Here is a 16,837-nt window from a genome sequence, read left to right on the forward strand (position 1 = left end):
CTCTCCTCATCGGTGGTATCATTTTCATGTGTGTAAATATTGTTTGCTTCCATTTGCCTCTTTTACCATGCCGGTAGACATTCTTCTTCATGTCCTTACCATATGATCTACTACCACTTGATTGATCATCTTCATTCTTATCACTATAGGGACATTTGGCAGAAAAATGTCCAATACTTCCACAGTTGAAACATTTTAGGGGCAGCTTGCCTTTGTATTTGCCTGAACCCATCTTGAGTCTTCTGACAAAGTTTGCCATGATATCATCAAAGTCTTCACTGGTTCCATCATGAGAAGACTCTTCTTTTCCTTTTCTTGATGTTTTGAATGCAAATTCTTTCTTCACAACCTCAGTACTGGTAGTCCTCATTTCATAAGCAGACAAGGAACCATAAAACTCATCCATTGTAAAGACTTTCAAATCTTTTGCTTCTTCTATTACAGAAACATTTGTATCATACTTAGGTGTAAGGGATCTAAGTAGTTTCTTCACTACCACCTCATATTTTATCTCTTCTCCAAGCCCTCTAATGGTGTTTGTTGTTTCATCAATTCTTTAGAGATAGTCAGCAATCTTCTCTTCATCTCTCATCTTCAAACCCTCAAGCTATGCTCTCAATGTTTGTAACTTGGCTTCCCTTACTTATCATCGCCTTCAAATATTTTTTGTAACTTATTCCAAGTTGCTTTGGCAGATGAGCAGTGCATGACCTTAACAAACTCATTATTAGATAGCCCACTAAGAATAGAATTTTTCGCCTTAGCATTGTTCTCATATTCTTTCTTAGCATCTGGATCAGTAGGGAGATTATTAGGGATTGTATACCCATTCACAACCGACATCCATACATCACAACCTAGGGAGGACAAATAGGTTACCATTCTTCTACTCCAAAAGGCATAGTTGACACCATCAAACATAGGGGCTTTTGAGGAGGTTGATTCATTTCTTGCCATTGTGAACACTTAATAAGATCTACCCAAGCTAGAGAACTCTTTGACAAAATAGGGTACCTAGTCTTTGATACCAATTGTTGGACACAATGGATCACTGAGAGGGGGGTGAATCAGTGATCAAAATAATTTGCACTTAATCAGAGCTATACCAGTTTCTATATGGAATAAATAAAATGGAGACCAGTTATCAAAACAATGCAAACAAGGTGTGTATAATAAATGTCTAACAAATTAATACAACACACACATGAAGATGCAACACATAACATGAGATGTAAGAGGAAAACCCAATGTGGGAAAAACCTTGGTGAGAATAATTGTTGGAGATCTTCTGCTCTAATCCAGCACAATAAAAAGATATGATTACAAATTTTAGGGCACCAACCCTTGATTTATGAGCACCAACCCCTACACAATTTATAGGCTACAACCTAAACGAGCTACAACCCTTGCACTAAGAACCTACTTAGTAAAAACCAATATGAAAACTTAGATACACAAATGAGATCCATGTTGCAAATGAGGTTTTGTAACCCTTCAAAGCTTTACACTACTGATTTTTATCTTACCGGTTTGTGGCAACTCAACACACACTGCAACTTAGCCTTTCTATTGGTTCTAACTCTACTTAATCTTCTCTCCCTCTATTCTGTTGAATTCAAATCACACTTGGTCACTCTCTATTAGGTATTTCTTCTTTCAGTTTGTCACCTCTGCATTTTATGCTCAATTTGCCAGTTTGTTCCATACACCGATTGACCCTGCTTCTCCTTGCCGGTAAAATCTTCACTCACAAACACTTCAACTGTTTATCTCTTTGGCTCTCAGACAACAATTCCACTCTCTCCTCTACTCTTCGGCAGCAGTACTATCTGTCTTAGGTTGCCATATTTAAACTAAAGCTTTCCTGCAAAAAACCAATTCAAACAAAGGGTGGCAAGGGTTTGCTTCTACCGACCAAATCTGCATCCAATCTGATCCAATCCGCCTTGGATCACACACCTGCTTTGGAGGAATAAGCCATGATGCATTTTCCATCTGTCCAAAGTATGTTTGCCAACACTATCAAACCTGACCATGATTTCTGGCCTTGAAATATGTTCTCATTTATAATCCAATTATTTCCTTCTCAAGGTCCTTTTGCAATCTGATTTCATTGCTTCAATCTAGGTGCCAACAACTCCCTGATCTTTCTATTTCATTCATTCTTTCTCAAGCCACATCAATCTATCATCGACCCATGATTTGTGGTTGTTTCATTTAATTTCAAGTAACTGCTCCAACAACCATGTCGATGGAAACTTCACCGACCTCTGCATGCTCGCCACCTCACCTCCATGTGGCATCACATTGGCATACACTTAGCTCATCGACATAGGGTCAGTTTAAACTTGAACATTTGACAACTCCTCATACCGGAACAAACCCTTACTGGTAAAACCTTCTCTTGCTGCTATCGGCAACATACACTACACTGGTAGCTCAACTTCACCTCCGGTGATTTGTGATCTCTTGGTCACTCTACCTCTTCATCATAGGCATTAACGCAAACAACCAGCCTACATACTAGTTACAACTTGTCATTCCAACACACAACTTCATATCACCTCTTACCGGTGATGTCACTAACACCCTCAATACCTTCTTGTCTTACATGCCTTCATACTGGTTGACAAGCCTTCATGTTAATCTTCCTTATGCCAGTTTGACATAGCCTATTGGTAGCCTACAATACCGGTTCACATCAATGACAACTCAATGCCAACAGTTAAAACTTGTGTTACAGTTTTAGAGTGTGTTTAGCCATAGGAAGTTACAGATCCGGACCCAGTTTAGTCGCAACACACATGAAGGCTAGTCGAAAGTTACAGATCCTTGAGGATGTGGCTAACCTTCATCCTCGAGGATCTATAACTTTTGACCAAAGAAGAAAGTCTTGATTATTGCAAGGGGAATGGCCTTCTCGTCAAGTGTAAGCACGTATGGAACATTCTCTAAAAAATAGAGAAGACTGTAAATCTTAAAACCCTAGAATACCCATTCAAATTTGTTACACGTGCTGTGACTGTTGTTGATTTGGAGCCATTTAGCTACGGGAAAGTTACGATCGTGACTAAAATGGCTCAAAAACTGTATGTTAAAACTCGTGTTGCAGTTTTGGAGCCATTTAGTCGCGGCTTTGAATATTTGATAAACTCAATAACAAGCAAAAAGATGGATTGAACCCAATTAGGCATCTGACAGTGAGTTCTTTTAAGACTGCATATTTTATTTTCATGTCACCAAGATTTAACAAAATACAAAAATTAACTAACTTCTTTTGAAACCCACTTACGTACAGAGAAATAATAGCACGTAAACCCTAACATGTGAGGAAGAAAGGAAGAATTCCAAGATTTCTTGTATACGTACCTAAATATGGATTGGTGAATTCTCTTTCTGCCCTTGCCCACGTCCCCTTCTCCCCTTCGATCCCTTTCCCCAATAGCAGTTGTTGGCAATTGACACTCATTTGGTGATTTCTGATGCTTGATTGATGGTTTAGGGTTGTCATTGATGGAAACTCTTCTTAGAGATTTGATCTGGTGGTCATAATTCTTCTTATCCAGGAGAAAGTGTTAACCGATAATTCAAGGGTATTTCTATAGAGTTTTGGTCCCAAATATTTCCAATGATTGCAGTGATTTGTGGTGACTAAGTTCAAGGTAGAAATGATGAAGGCCGACATTGTTCAAGATTTTTGGGATATTGTTTTGGTTAGATGCTATGTTTTGATAGTAATTGAAGTCGACTTGTAGCTACACGTTCTATTTTTGGAAGCCGACTTGTAGGAGATTATTTTTTATATGACCGGATATATAAGATTGAATTGGTGATTAGTTTTTGATATAATAGGCATAATGATTTGTTTTGATGTGATTGAGTGTAGTTTCACATGCGCATTTTATCTAATAGCTGATTGAGATAAAAATAGAGCATGTTGTAGAGCGATTATAGTTAGAGAACTTGCACTTAACTGGAACTCATTCTTGCATTATTAGATGCTATTCCAGAGTTCTTTTATTGTATTTCCTTATTGTAAATATCTGTAAGGTAGTGAGCCTTCCTTGGGGTTGTTTCCCTTATTATAATTGAGCAGTGAGCCTACAAGTCAACTTCCATAAATGTAACGTATAGCTGCAAGTCAGCTTCAATTACTATCAAAACATAGCACAAGACCAAAACAATATCCCAAAAAGATTCAATAATGTCAACCTTCCTCATTTCCACCTTGAAATTAGTCACCACAAATCACCACAATCATCGGAAATCTTCCAGACCAAAACTCTACAAAATAACCCTGGATTACCAGTTAACTGGCTACCGATTAACACTTGCTTTCGGATAAGAAGAATTACGACCACCGGATCAAATCTCCAAGAAGAGTTGCCATCAATGAAAACCCTAAACCATAAATCAAGCATCAGAAATCATTGATTGAGTATTAATTGCCAACAATTTCCCCCTTTGGCATTGATGACAACACCTGTGGAAAAAAATGGCTAAGTGTTGAAACCTGTGAAACTTGTACACTAGATCAAGAATGAAAGAATTCTAAGGCTCCCCCTTAGATCAAAAACCCAAAAACCTATAGAAATCTGTACACTCCATTCACACTATACATTTTTCACCTTATCTCTCCCCCTTTGACACTTTGGTGTGCCATAAGATGGAATGTATTTAGAATATGACTCAGGAGACACCAAATGAGTTGCATGCAATAGAATTCCATGCTTATGTTCTAAACGGTTTTGTCTCAATTTTGGAAAAATTGCGGGAAGGTTGGAATACCTATTTTGGATTTCTTAATTTTTTACAAGTGCGTTTGTTGTTGCACCAAAAGATTGACCTTGTAATGCCTGATACAACCACTAGACTTATAGAATCCATAGGAAGCAGTAAAGCCATGTCACAAACCCGAGCGCTATGTTGCACAGGACAAGGAGACCAAGGGTGCACACCTTGCAACAATCACCCCAAACACAAGCGAGGGGTTTGAACTTGTGACCAAGCTTTGATACCACTTGTCAACAACAACCAAGAAGGAAGACTAAGAGGTGGGGTGAATCTTTAGATATTTTAGATATGGTGGCCAAAATTTTAGCTCTGATACCACTTGTTAGCTCTAATATTTTAGATATAGTGGCCAAAATTTTACCTCTTGTTTCTATTCTGGTTTTCAAAAGATCTTTGTTTACCATTAGAGCCACTTTGCCTTTATCTATCTCAACCATTAACTATTCTCCCCTTGTAGCACGCCTCCTCATTTGAACTTATTAGACTCATATTTTATTATTGTTTACTTTCAGTGGATACATTACCATGATGTGTTATTCAGACTTATATGACATTATTTCATGCTTTATCTAGATATGAGATGCATAATTTATTTGCAGTATTTCAGTACTTGTGATTTATGGCATTTTACGGATTATTGCTATGTACTAACACTTTACTTTATCTATGCAATGTGTAATTATATGTTGTCTGTCTGCGAGTACATTGGATGCAAGGGGACGATTTTCCCTCACTCACTCCAGTGAGACAGGGAACATTGTGATTCTCCTTCATCGGTGTGTATGTCATGTTTTCTATATTGTATACATGCATGTGTGGTTCGGTGATGCGGGATATTGCAGGTACAAGTATAGGGTAGGTACAGGGTATCGTCTCCACCTGGCTTCACAGGTTTGAGAGTGCCTTATATTTGTCTAATGGAAGTGGAGGAGGTAGTATTTGACCCTATTTTTACCCAGTTACACTCTTGTGAGTGTCGTCAGTTGGTCGTCCTGTCAGTTTGTTCGGCCTTCGTATTTTGTTGTTTGACTTTTTTATGAGTTTTTGCTTGGGGTTTGCTCAGTTTGTGTGTTTAGTGGATTTAATTAATTAATTAAATTTATGGAGTTAACTCATAGTTGGTATTTTTGGAATTATGTATTTTATGCATTGAGATTTTAAATTTAATTAATTAAAAGAAATTATTAAATTAGATTGAAAGTTGCATTGTATTCGAATTATATCTTATTTAAATTTTAGTGAAAAATAAATTAGATTAATTTCATTTATTGTTTCCTAGAATTTAAAATAAATGAATGAATAAAAGAATAAATAAATGAATAAAAGAATAAATTAGAATTAAAGTATTTCTTTATTTTCTTTGTTTAGAAAATTAATTATTTAGCATGAGAAAAGAAAAGAAAAACAAAAAAATAAAGGATTATGGTTTTTGCATGTTCATTTAATTATCTTTTTAAGTGGGAATTAAAAAAAATAAGAGAAAAAAAAATTATTACTAAAATTAAATATTAGGGTTTCTGACAGGGCATTACACCCTTTTTCTTCTTGTAATCTCTTTCTGCCAAAGCATGAGCTTCCTCTTCAAGTGATTTTAGTTGTTCACCAGCATCAACAACTAATTGTCCAATCTTTGCAATAGGGGTGGATAGATTAACTGTATCAGTCTTTGGTAGGAGACTTGATAAAATTTCAACAACAATTTGAATGGTCTCTATATCTCTTTTTTTCTCTTTCAATCTCTTGTTTTGTGCTTGGGATTGCATAGCAATAGCAATCTCCATTAATTCATAGGAACTCAGATTGTCCATGTCTATTGGACCTTTAATACTCACAGAGTCCTCATCATCATCATCGATCTTTGTTTTCTTCTCTTCATCCTTTTTATCTTCTGACTTCTTCTTAGGTTTCTCTTTCCCTGACTCTGGTTGTTCCTTCTCTATTGTTGTAGTGACCGGTGGTAGTTGACTTTCAACATGATGTGCCTTTACCGGTGGTGGTTGCATTTCCACACTTTGTTTAGTAGTCGGTGCCTCCTCAGCCTTCTTTTCCTCAGCCATATCCTTCTGGTTGTCATTGATAGCATCATTTACATTTGTATCTACGGTTGCATTTACCGATGGAGTTTGTGTTCCCTGTGGATTGAGCATTCACTGGTTAATCAATTGAGATTTTGTTTGCTTCTATCTCTTCTCCTTTATTCTCAACCTATTCCTGCTGAGTATCCAACATCTATACATCAACTTCAAAAACATCTACATTATCAATAGTATTCTCAACATTATTTGTGTCATCATTAACTGCATTACCGATGTATCATCATCTGGTATATTTATAGGGTTTGTATCAACAGGGTCATCGTGCAAGTACTTATTATCTGACTCTAAATCTATAGGCTTAACACCCTTAGGAAAATCTTCTCCCTTTAACTTATCAGGTGTATCATCCTTATCTTCTTCATCTTTTTCTTCTTCTTCAAGGATGAGACCTAAAGATTTCTTTATCAAAATTTCAGTCTCCTTTTGGACTGATTCAGTATCACCAACAAACATTATTTTTAATCTCTTCTTTGATCTGAACAAATATTTTGCATTTACCTTTATCTGTTCAATTTCCTCTTTAGTTGCTTCTGGTTGCAAGTGTTTAAGTGTATAATCAATAAATTCTTTATCAAGGCTAATTGCACCTTTCCACCTAGCACCAATCAAATTATATAAGGAATTTGGAATTTTCCCTTGTAATTCAATGAGGGATCTACTAAAATTGTTCATACTGAAGATGACTGCATCTTCAATCTCCCTTCATTGATTTTCAGACAAATGAGGAAATAGTATGTTTAAACCTTTGTAAATACCATACTCCTTAATAATCTTAATCATTCTAGTGAAATAATCTTCAAGTGTTAATATTTTTGTAGTTGCTTTACCTTTTTGAGTAGTCTTCTGCTTCTTAGCACTTGCCCTTAGTGCTTTCTTATCTTTTTCTTATTTTGTTTCATCTATATCCGTCACTAGTTTGTGAGCTTTCTCCTCCTTTCTTTTTCTGGTTTGGGTAGGCACAACAAGAGGTTCAACAGTTTTACCTTTCCTCCAGAATTTTATTTTAGAGGGTTTCCCTCTTTGAGATTCAACGGGCTTCACCTTAGTTTCTTCTGCTTTATTCTTCTTAGTTGCTTTAGCTGCTCTGGTCTTATCGATTGGTACACTGGAAGCTCCACCTTGTTGAGCCTCATATTTGGCTCTTGCTGCAACTATCTATTCTTTTGCGAATCCGTCCTTCTTAACAAAGGCCTCTACCTATTTTCTCACTTTCTTTGCAATCACCGATTTCTATAATTCAGAGTGCACTTTCAGTAGTTTCTCCTTGTAGGTTCCAAACCTCTCATCGATGGTATCAACCAGTTGAGCTAACAAATGATCAACATAAGAAACAAGTAGATCTTTATGTACTTCATAACCTATGGGCATTACCCATGTGGTCCTGGGAATAACAACTTCCATCAAGCATGTGTCTGTGTCAACCATGAAACAGATGGAATCCTCATATTTCTTTACAACTTCAGCTGGAATTCTCTCTCTTGCATGTGTTTGCTTTTGGAATTTCTTGAAATAACCCCAAATAATATCATTAAACTTTTCTTTGATCATCCGAATATGATTCTTTATTTGCAATAGTGCTGGAGTACTGGATATCCATTGAACATCACCAATATTGGGGAAAAAGTTTTGGAAATAAAAGGATAAACCCATGATAAGCTGTCCAAACTTGAATCTCAGTTTCTTGTCCTTCCTGACTGCTTCCAAATTTTCCATTAATTGACTTCTCATTGCTTCATAGAGATCAATATCAACATCCTCCTTAATCATTCAGTAGGCAATGTGAATAGCTGCTACCGTCATGTTGTTCATTCTTCTAGAGTACAAAACTTTGTAACCAATTACCATTGATGCATACTTAATAGCAAGATCATTAATCTCATTCATGGTCATGGCTCTTCTATCCCATCTAGATCTAGTTAACCTCACAACATCATCATTAGGTATTGACCTAAGAAATGGCACTTTAGTGGTTGAGCAAAATCCAGTTACAACATGGATTGCTTCCTTAGTGATTTTGTGAGGTTTGTCTAATCACATAAACTGATCATGAATACTGCTCAAAACAAATCTCACCAACTCGTCATCAAAATCATCAATGAAATTGATCGCATGATGAAAATCTTTATCGACTACACTTCTGAATTGTTCTTTCACTCTTCCATGTTCATTACACAAAGATCTATATTGCTCATAAATAAATGCAACTCCCAAGTCTTCAAGTTTGCAGTGATAAAAGGATCTTACATGCAAAACATCATTTGGTACACCGGATAGGGCACCGACAGGATCAGTTTCCTCTGACTTATATGGATGTCATTTGTATTCAGGTCTTGCCCTCTCAGTCACATCAACTAGATGTGGAGTATCCATACTACAATATGAAAATCACCAAGCAAAGAGTAGAATTTCTTCTACTTTGGTACTAGGGTTTCAGACTGTCAAAAACTTTCAATACTCGATCACCAAATCAAACTTCACTTCGATCACCGAAGATTGCTAGTAAATGATTTGAATGCTTCTTACACAAACTTACTCTCCTCTGCTCACTTCGCTAAGAGTTATCAAGATGCAAAGGGACAAATAAAATTCAAAAAGTTCTAATTATTTGCACTTTAACTACTACAATAAATGCATTTACCAACAAAACCCTAAAACGCCTTAGCAAACTCTAAAGCATATTACTGGTAGCAAAAAATCAATGGTTTTTACCGGTTTTGATCCACAAACACATCAAAACATAAAAGTGCATCAGAATATGCAGATTTAACTTACAGTACATCATCTAGGGGTTCAACTCAATATTTGGCAATAAGCTCACCCCAAGTTGTAGAAACAACTTAGTTTGCCAGAGAGGGATTCACCATATTAGGTGAAGAATCTAATTCCTCAGATCATTTCTCATCACTCTTCTTCTTCCAGGTCTTATTCATCTCAGCTCTGGTTTCTTCAATATCAACCTTATGCTTTCCTTTCCGGTCTCCCAGATGATTCATCGATTGGTTCTTCTTTGTTCTACAAAACTTGGCAATGTGTCCCGGTTTGTTGTAATGATAGCATGCCATTCCAGATGCTCTCCAAGGTCATGCATTTCCTCTCCCTATTATCCTTTTTCAGTTCATTGCTAGATGTCCAAAAATGTTGCAGATTGAACAAGTCACATTGACTCTCTTTTCCATCTTATAAGGACAAGACCGGTCAACATAGGGTCTTTGCCAATTTGTTTTTCTCCGGTCGATGAAATTCCTTCTCTAGTCACCAATAGGTCTTGGCTTCATGTGAGGTGTTGGATAATTATCTCCATACCTGCATTCAACTAATCTATTTCCATACATGTTGCATGTATAACAATATCCTTCAAATCTCCTAGGTACATATCTAGTATTAGGTCTATAACAAATGTTAGCATCAGATTTGCTTCTACAAATATTATCAATATGTCCTAGTTTATGACAGTTAAAGAAAATAGTTTTGTAAGCTTTCTTACTGGTAGGCTTCTTAAACTTAGGAGTAGTTATACCTTCATGCATGTCGCTCTTGGTACCAGAAGGTTCTCCCTTCTCATATGTATTGTATCCTAACCCAGATGTATCACCGTTCATCCTCTGAGATTGGATATGTTCATCCAACATAGTAGAACTCTTGTTGAATTTTGCAAGCTTCTCATTAGCTTCTATAAGTTCCTTTGAAAGATCTTCATTCTTTTCATGAGGGTCTCTCTAAGAGACATTGTTATTTCAAGATCTGACTTGATTTCTTCTTTCTCTTCTTTCTTCTCAAGCCAGTGTTCATACAAAGTTGCACTCTCCTTCTTGATTTTCTCCACTTCCTCAACTAGTGTATCAATGTTCGCCTCATCTGAAGAGCTTTTTCAGAGATTTCCAATAATTGCTTTGTTAGTTCTTTCCTTTTTGCTTGTGAAGCCTTGAATTTACCTCTTAGGGTTTCTAGCTCATCCTTAGTTTCATCAAGTTCTCTAGCCATCTCTCTATAGCTCATTCCTTCACCCATATTTTCCTTAGGATTAGAGATCCCTTCCAAACAGTTAAGCCTTAAGGAAGTTAGGCTCTGATACCAATTGATGAACTTATAAGGCACTGAGAGGGGGGTGAATCAGTGATAGTAAAAACAATACAAATCTGAATATCAATTTCACCAACTTAAAACTCAATAAACATGTAAGAAATAACACCGATTATGCAATCACCACATAAATCATAAACAACATGACACAAGAGTTTATACGTGGAAAACCCAAATGTACCATGGTGGGAGTTAGTCCCCACAAGATCCACTAACTATTGTATAGAGATCTGACCAGTTAAGAGCATTACAAAAAGGCTTGTGAGGACCACCCTATTATAACACTCGGTTAGGGGCACACCCTATTATAAGTGTCTAAGCTCGGTTAAGAGCATTACAAAAAGGCTTGTGAGGACCAACCCTATTAGGAGCTACCCAAGTAACTGGGATTTCCAAACACAAGCTAATGTGTCACCTAGTTAGAGGATTTAATTATCAGAACTGTTAGGATCTGACTACACCTTGTTAGGAGTGACCTTGTAAAAGGAATTTTTTGCTACAACTATTAGGAAGACAACAAGTAAAAATGATCTCAGTATAACACTTTTTGTGTCTGATAAGATCCACTTCAAAAAATTACATCACAAAGACTTCATCTCACAACTCCTCTGATCTTTGCACTCAGAAATACAATATTTTCTCATCATATATCACACTATCAAGCTCATGTATATATATCCTTTCATACCTCATCATAGAATAATAATTATCATAAGGTCAGCTAGAACTTTATTAAAATTCCCTAGGTTCAATGCATCTAGACAATCTTGCATTGCATGCTTTAGTTATGTCGGCCACCGACATAACAAATCCAATTTTGTGTCGTGTTACCGATTAGTCGTGTTTCTTGGTCTCTGCCTTGTTGGTCAAATCCCATTCATCTGATCAAATATGTGCATGCGGTCATGAAGTTATCTTCAACTGCTAGTCATCAACATTGCTGCAAAACCGCATTCCTTCATCCTTCATAGATTTCATGTACCGGTTGTCGATGTGAGACTCTGTCATTCATTTTACTGGTTGAAGTCCTAATTACCAGTTCAGATAAAATTGTCTCTTCTTTATCAGATAAGTCTAGCCAGTTGATCAGTAGGGCTTAGATGACTTAAGAAACATAGTTGCCATCAATGACAACATACAAAATAGTCATCATACATAAATCATCATCAAGCCAACAATTGTTTGTTTTAGTTCCAGTTGCTTCATAAGTTGGGTTTTCCAATTTGTGATGTTTCTATTTGCGTTTTTGAGTTCAACCTCAGAAACTCGAGTTTCCGAGTTACTGGGTTGATCTTTGTTTTATTTTGTTCTGTTGTAATTTAGAAACACAGGTTCCCAAGTTACCGAGTTGTGGATGGCCTGACAAGTTTAAGGAAGTGTTTGACATCGGGAATTCGAGTTCCCAAGTTTTCGAGGTCGCATTAATTGTTGTTTAGGGGGGGTATATATAGTGGTTGATGGCCCTTTTAGGTTCATTTGTGCACCCAAGCAATAGGATTCTGAGCTCTGACCCCATGATTTGGCTTTCCCAGGCTTCCGACTTCCTGATTTTGTGTGTTCATTCTGCTAGGTTGGTATAATTTCTCTTTCCTCGTCTTTTGATTTTAGTGCTTAGATTTCCTAGTTTTTCATAGATTAGGGCTTTTTCGGTTTGTTTATTGTTTCGTGCCCTAATTTTGAAACTCGGGTTCCTAAGTTAGAGCCCTTCTTTGCTTGCCTCGTTACTTCAAAAACTCAAGAATCCGAGTTTCTGAAGTAACATTTCTTTTTGTTTATTTTGGAGTGCTTTTGTTTTCCTTATCTTTGTTGTTGTTTTTCCTTCAGTTCGGAAACTTAGGTACCTAAGTTCCTGAGTTGAGGGTTTATCTTCGTTGTTTGTGTTAGATAGTTCAAATAATCAGAAGACAACTAAGAGGGGGGTGAATCAGTTGTCACAGATTACCGAAACCATTAGCAATTTAAACTTTAATACTAGAACCCAAAACATTAATACTAGAATAGCAGTTAAACCAATTAATCATAAACAATAATCACATAATAAAAGTCATCCACATAACACCAAGATTTGTATGTGGAAAACTCGGTAAAGGTAAAAACCATGGTGGGAAGCCTACCCACAGTCAAATAATACTTATGCAGTAAGTATGTGAATTAGAATTGAGGGGTCTACACTTGCAGGAAGGCCAACAGCCTAGAGCACATTGCTCATCACAAAAGGAGCCTCACTGACAACATAGAAATCCATACTACAATCTGGAGAAGTGTTGAACTGCAAAAGATAGCATCTCCTATGCCTGAGTATAGTTCCAGTTAAGCTCAATAGTAGAGGACTAAATCCTCTTACATACACCCAATTTGATCTCCAATGATCGACCAAATCCTTTGCCTGAATGATATTCAATTATTTGCACATTACATTCCTTGACCATGACCTCTAACCATAATCATGATGATCTACAATGAGATCTTACATCTATATATACAAACCCTCGACCATAAACAATCAGGTCGGCCACCAAATAATAAACCAATTACATAATTATAATCCATTTCAGCCTTAGACCAAACAAATAATATCCAACACACAAGATATCCCAGAAATACATCAAGAGGTCCAATCCACACGTTACATTAAAGCCAGTCCATAACCTAGATCAACTGAGACCCAATATAGGTCCACATGCTACAGTAATGATCTCCATCCGCCAAGTCTCAAACATGATCACCAACAGCATCCTGAAACTCAACTAGAAGTTGCACCAACACCACTTATGCAATTCATCAAAGATTTTCATCAAAAGCTCTATCTATCAAACCCTCGCCAGAACTAGAAACCAAGCTTCTAAGCAAGCAGGATAGCATTTGATCCCCAGACCAAAACCAACTGACCAAATATGAGCATGAGTATAATGAACAAGCCAATTTCATCACCAAACTATACCGAAGCCTACTAGATCATGTCGGATCCAAATCAACCAGAAACCACTCATCCTATCGGGACCAGAAGGGTGTCGATAAAGCATCCAAACAACTAGTGTTGGTATCAATGACAAAACATCAATGCAACACATAATCAATTCCACCAAATGAAAAATAGTTTGGTCAATCCAAAAATTCGGGTTTTTAGTTCCCGGATTGCCATTTTTGGTTTTTGCTTGTTTCACCTTGGAAACTCGGTATCCTGAGTTCCCAAAGTGGTGTTTTCCTTTGCTTGTTTTGAAGTCCCTTTGTTTTTCGTGGTCTTTCCTTCAATTTGGAAACTCAGGTTTGCTAGTTCTCGAGTTGAAGGTTTTATGTGTGTTTTGCCAATTCAGAAACTTGGGTTTCCGAGTTTTCGGATGACCCTTTTCAGGTTTGTTTGTTTCACCTCGGGAACCCAAGTTCCTGAGGCTCCTTTTTTTATTTTGTTTTTGAGTTTTAGCTTTCCTTTTGTCAAACCCGGGGACTCAGGTTCTCGAGTACCCAGGGTTGGTTGTTTTCTGAGTGGTTCCTCATCCCAAAAACTCGGTTTCCCGAGTTCCTAGGGTTTTGTGTTTTGTTTTTCTTCCCTTATCACTTTTTTGTTGGTTTTGTAGTTTTGTTTCTAGTTTAGTTTTCAACTTTGGTAACCTAGGTTCTTAGGTTTCCGAAGTTGCATTATGTCTTTTCTTTGCCGAGCTCGGTAACTCGGGTTCCCGAGTTCCCAAACTCAACTGTCGTATCTTAGTGAGTTCTACCTCGGGACTTCAGGTTTCCATGTTCTTTGGTTTGTTTTTTTTATTTTTATGTTTTAGCTACATCGGGACCCCAAGATCCCAAGATCCCAAGGTGAGTTTTGCAGTGTTAATTTTCTATGAAGTATGTGGTCTAATCCAACTTGTTTTCCCTTACAGGTTTAGTTATGTTGATGGAGTTTTCCCACAAAGCAAAATATCTTGAGAAGTTGTAAATCACCATGAAATATCAATACCAAGGGCGAACATATGCCTCCAAGTTGGAGGATACCATCCAAAGGGTTATAGATACCGAGATCGGGCACATAGAGATCGAAGACATCGAAAAATAGTTGGAGAAACCAGGGTTGAGTGCAGAGTATAGGCGGATTACAAGATTTGGCTTGGTAGAGGCAACCATCTTTCCACGATCGGTGCAAGCACCTAAGTTTATCATGCAAGGGGCGATTGATAAGTTGCTCGACAAGTGGGAGAAGGCAAAGAAAATTTTGAAGAAGTCTGAGTTTCAAATATCATATGTTGTTCATCCTCCTAAAATCACAGTTGTATGTTTTATCAGCAATAATAAGAGTTATAAAATGAGTAGAGGATGAACATATAGTTCCTACACATGTAGTTTTGATCTCTTTTTTGAAGATATTTTTGATTACCACAAAAGTTGAGAGTTCAACTGCTGCACCACACCGGCTTCAATTTTGAGAAAATTTTTGCATGGTTGTGATGGCCAATTTCGGGAACACATGTTTTTGATATTAAAAGAATTCAAAACTAGGGGATTGACCTAGGTACAGTCGAGATAACAACAGATAAACAATTGTTAGCAAAGAAACAACAAATTCACAGCCTCCTAAACTTTCCTCTATCAAAAAATTTAAACATACTATGCATATTAACAGAGTATATTACAGTCTTAGTTAAAATATGAAATGCGAGGAAAAAGATAGTTAAGTCCAGGATTAACCAATAACCATAACTATAAGTTGTAAGATCATTAGGGCCATTCAAAAAACCAAAAAACCAATCCATAGCGAACAAAGCTACTTATTTTTTTTATGGCTCCTCTTGGGAAGGAGCTTCCTTTCCCATTCCTTGGTGAAGAATTTGAAGAGGTCTTTCTAGTCGTCATCCTCCTTTCCTTTTCCTTTGAGGGTTTTTTCCTGCAAGAGACAAAGAGTGCCTACAGATTTGTGCATGACATTAAGCGCAAACCTAGAAACATCATGCAACTTATTCTCAATGGCATCTGTTCTGTTGGCAATTTCCTACAAGTTCTTGATCATGTCGTCCACTTTCTTCTCCAAATCCATTAGTTTTCCTTCCACTTCCTCCTTGATGCTGCTCACTTCCTCCACCACCACCATCTTTTCAAACCTGAGAGTAGGGGACAAAGAGTTTGCCTAGGATTTGGGACCAGCATCCGGGCTCATGGAATGTTTAGGGCTCTCAGACATATGGGTGGAGCTCGCAGAATGAGGGGCCGAGGTGGACTAAAACGGGGCCGTATTACCAGAGGGGATGGAATTCCTAGTATCATGGGATAAGGAGTCATTTAAGGGTTTCTCTTGGGGTTTGGATGTAGATCTCATAGAGCGACGGGGAGTGTTAGCTTCATTAGTAATCTCTACATCGAAGTCGATTTCCTAGATTCTCACTTTCTTGGGGTATTTTAAATCCTCTAAGTGGTAGGCACGCTTTTTATTTTTCTTACTGGAGGAGCCAGGTTCACGCAACCGAGGAGGTCTTATGTTAGGGTTAGCAGTGGCTATGGTCAGAGAGTGGCTTTCAGGCACATTTTGGACCGAAATCATGCGGAGAGGACAAAGGCCCAAGTGGAAATCATAAAGGTGGAGGATAAGGCCTTGGTGGAGAATAGTAAAGTCCTTTCCTTTCTTCTTGGATTTAGCAATATCTCTCACATTAGAATCCATAGAATGCAGCAAAAAAAAAGGGATGGAAAGAAGATCCTTATTCCTAAGATGGTTAAGGAAAGGGAGGTGATAGTAGTAGAAAACCCCATACCATCCTTCCAGAGTGATATACTTCATGATGATGTAGCAGACCTCATCCTAAGGTGGCGGAAGCTCTTCGCGGTTTCTTCCATTTTCTACCCTCCATGGACAGACTCATTGACTAAGAAATCACATCTTCGTTAAC

Source organism: Cryptomeria japonica, chromosome 10, assembly GCF_030272615.1.
Source record: "Cryptomeria japonica chromosome 10, Sugi_1.0, whole genome shotgun sequence".
Taxonomy (NCBI): domain Eukaryota; kingdom Viridiplantae; phylum Streptophyta; class Pinopsida; order Cupressales; family Cupressaceae; genus Cryptomeria; species Cryptomeria japonica.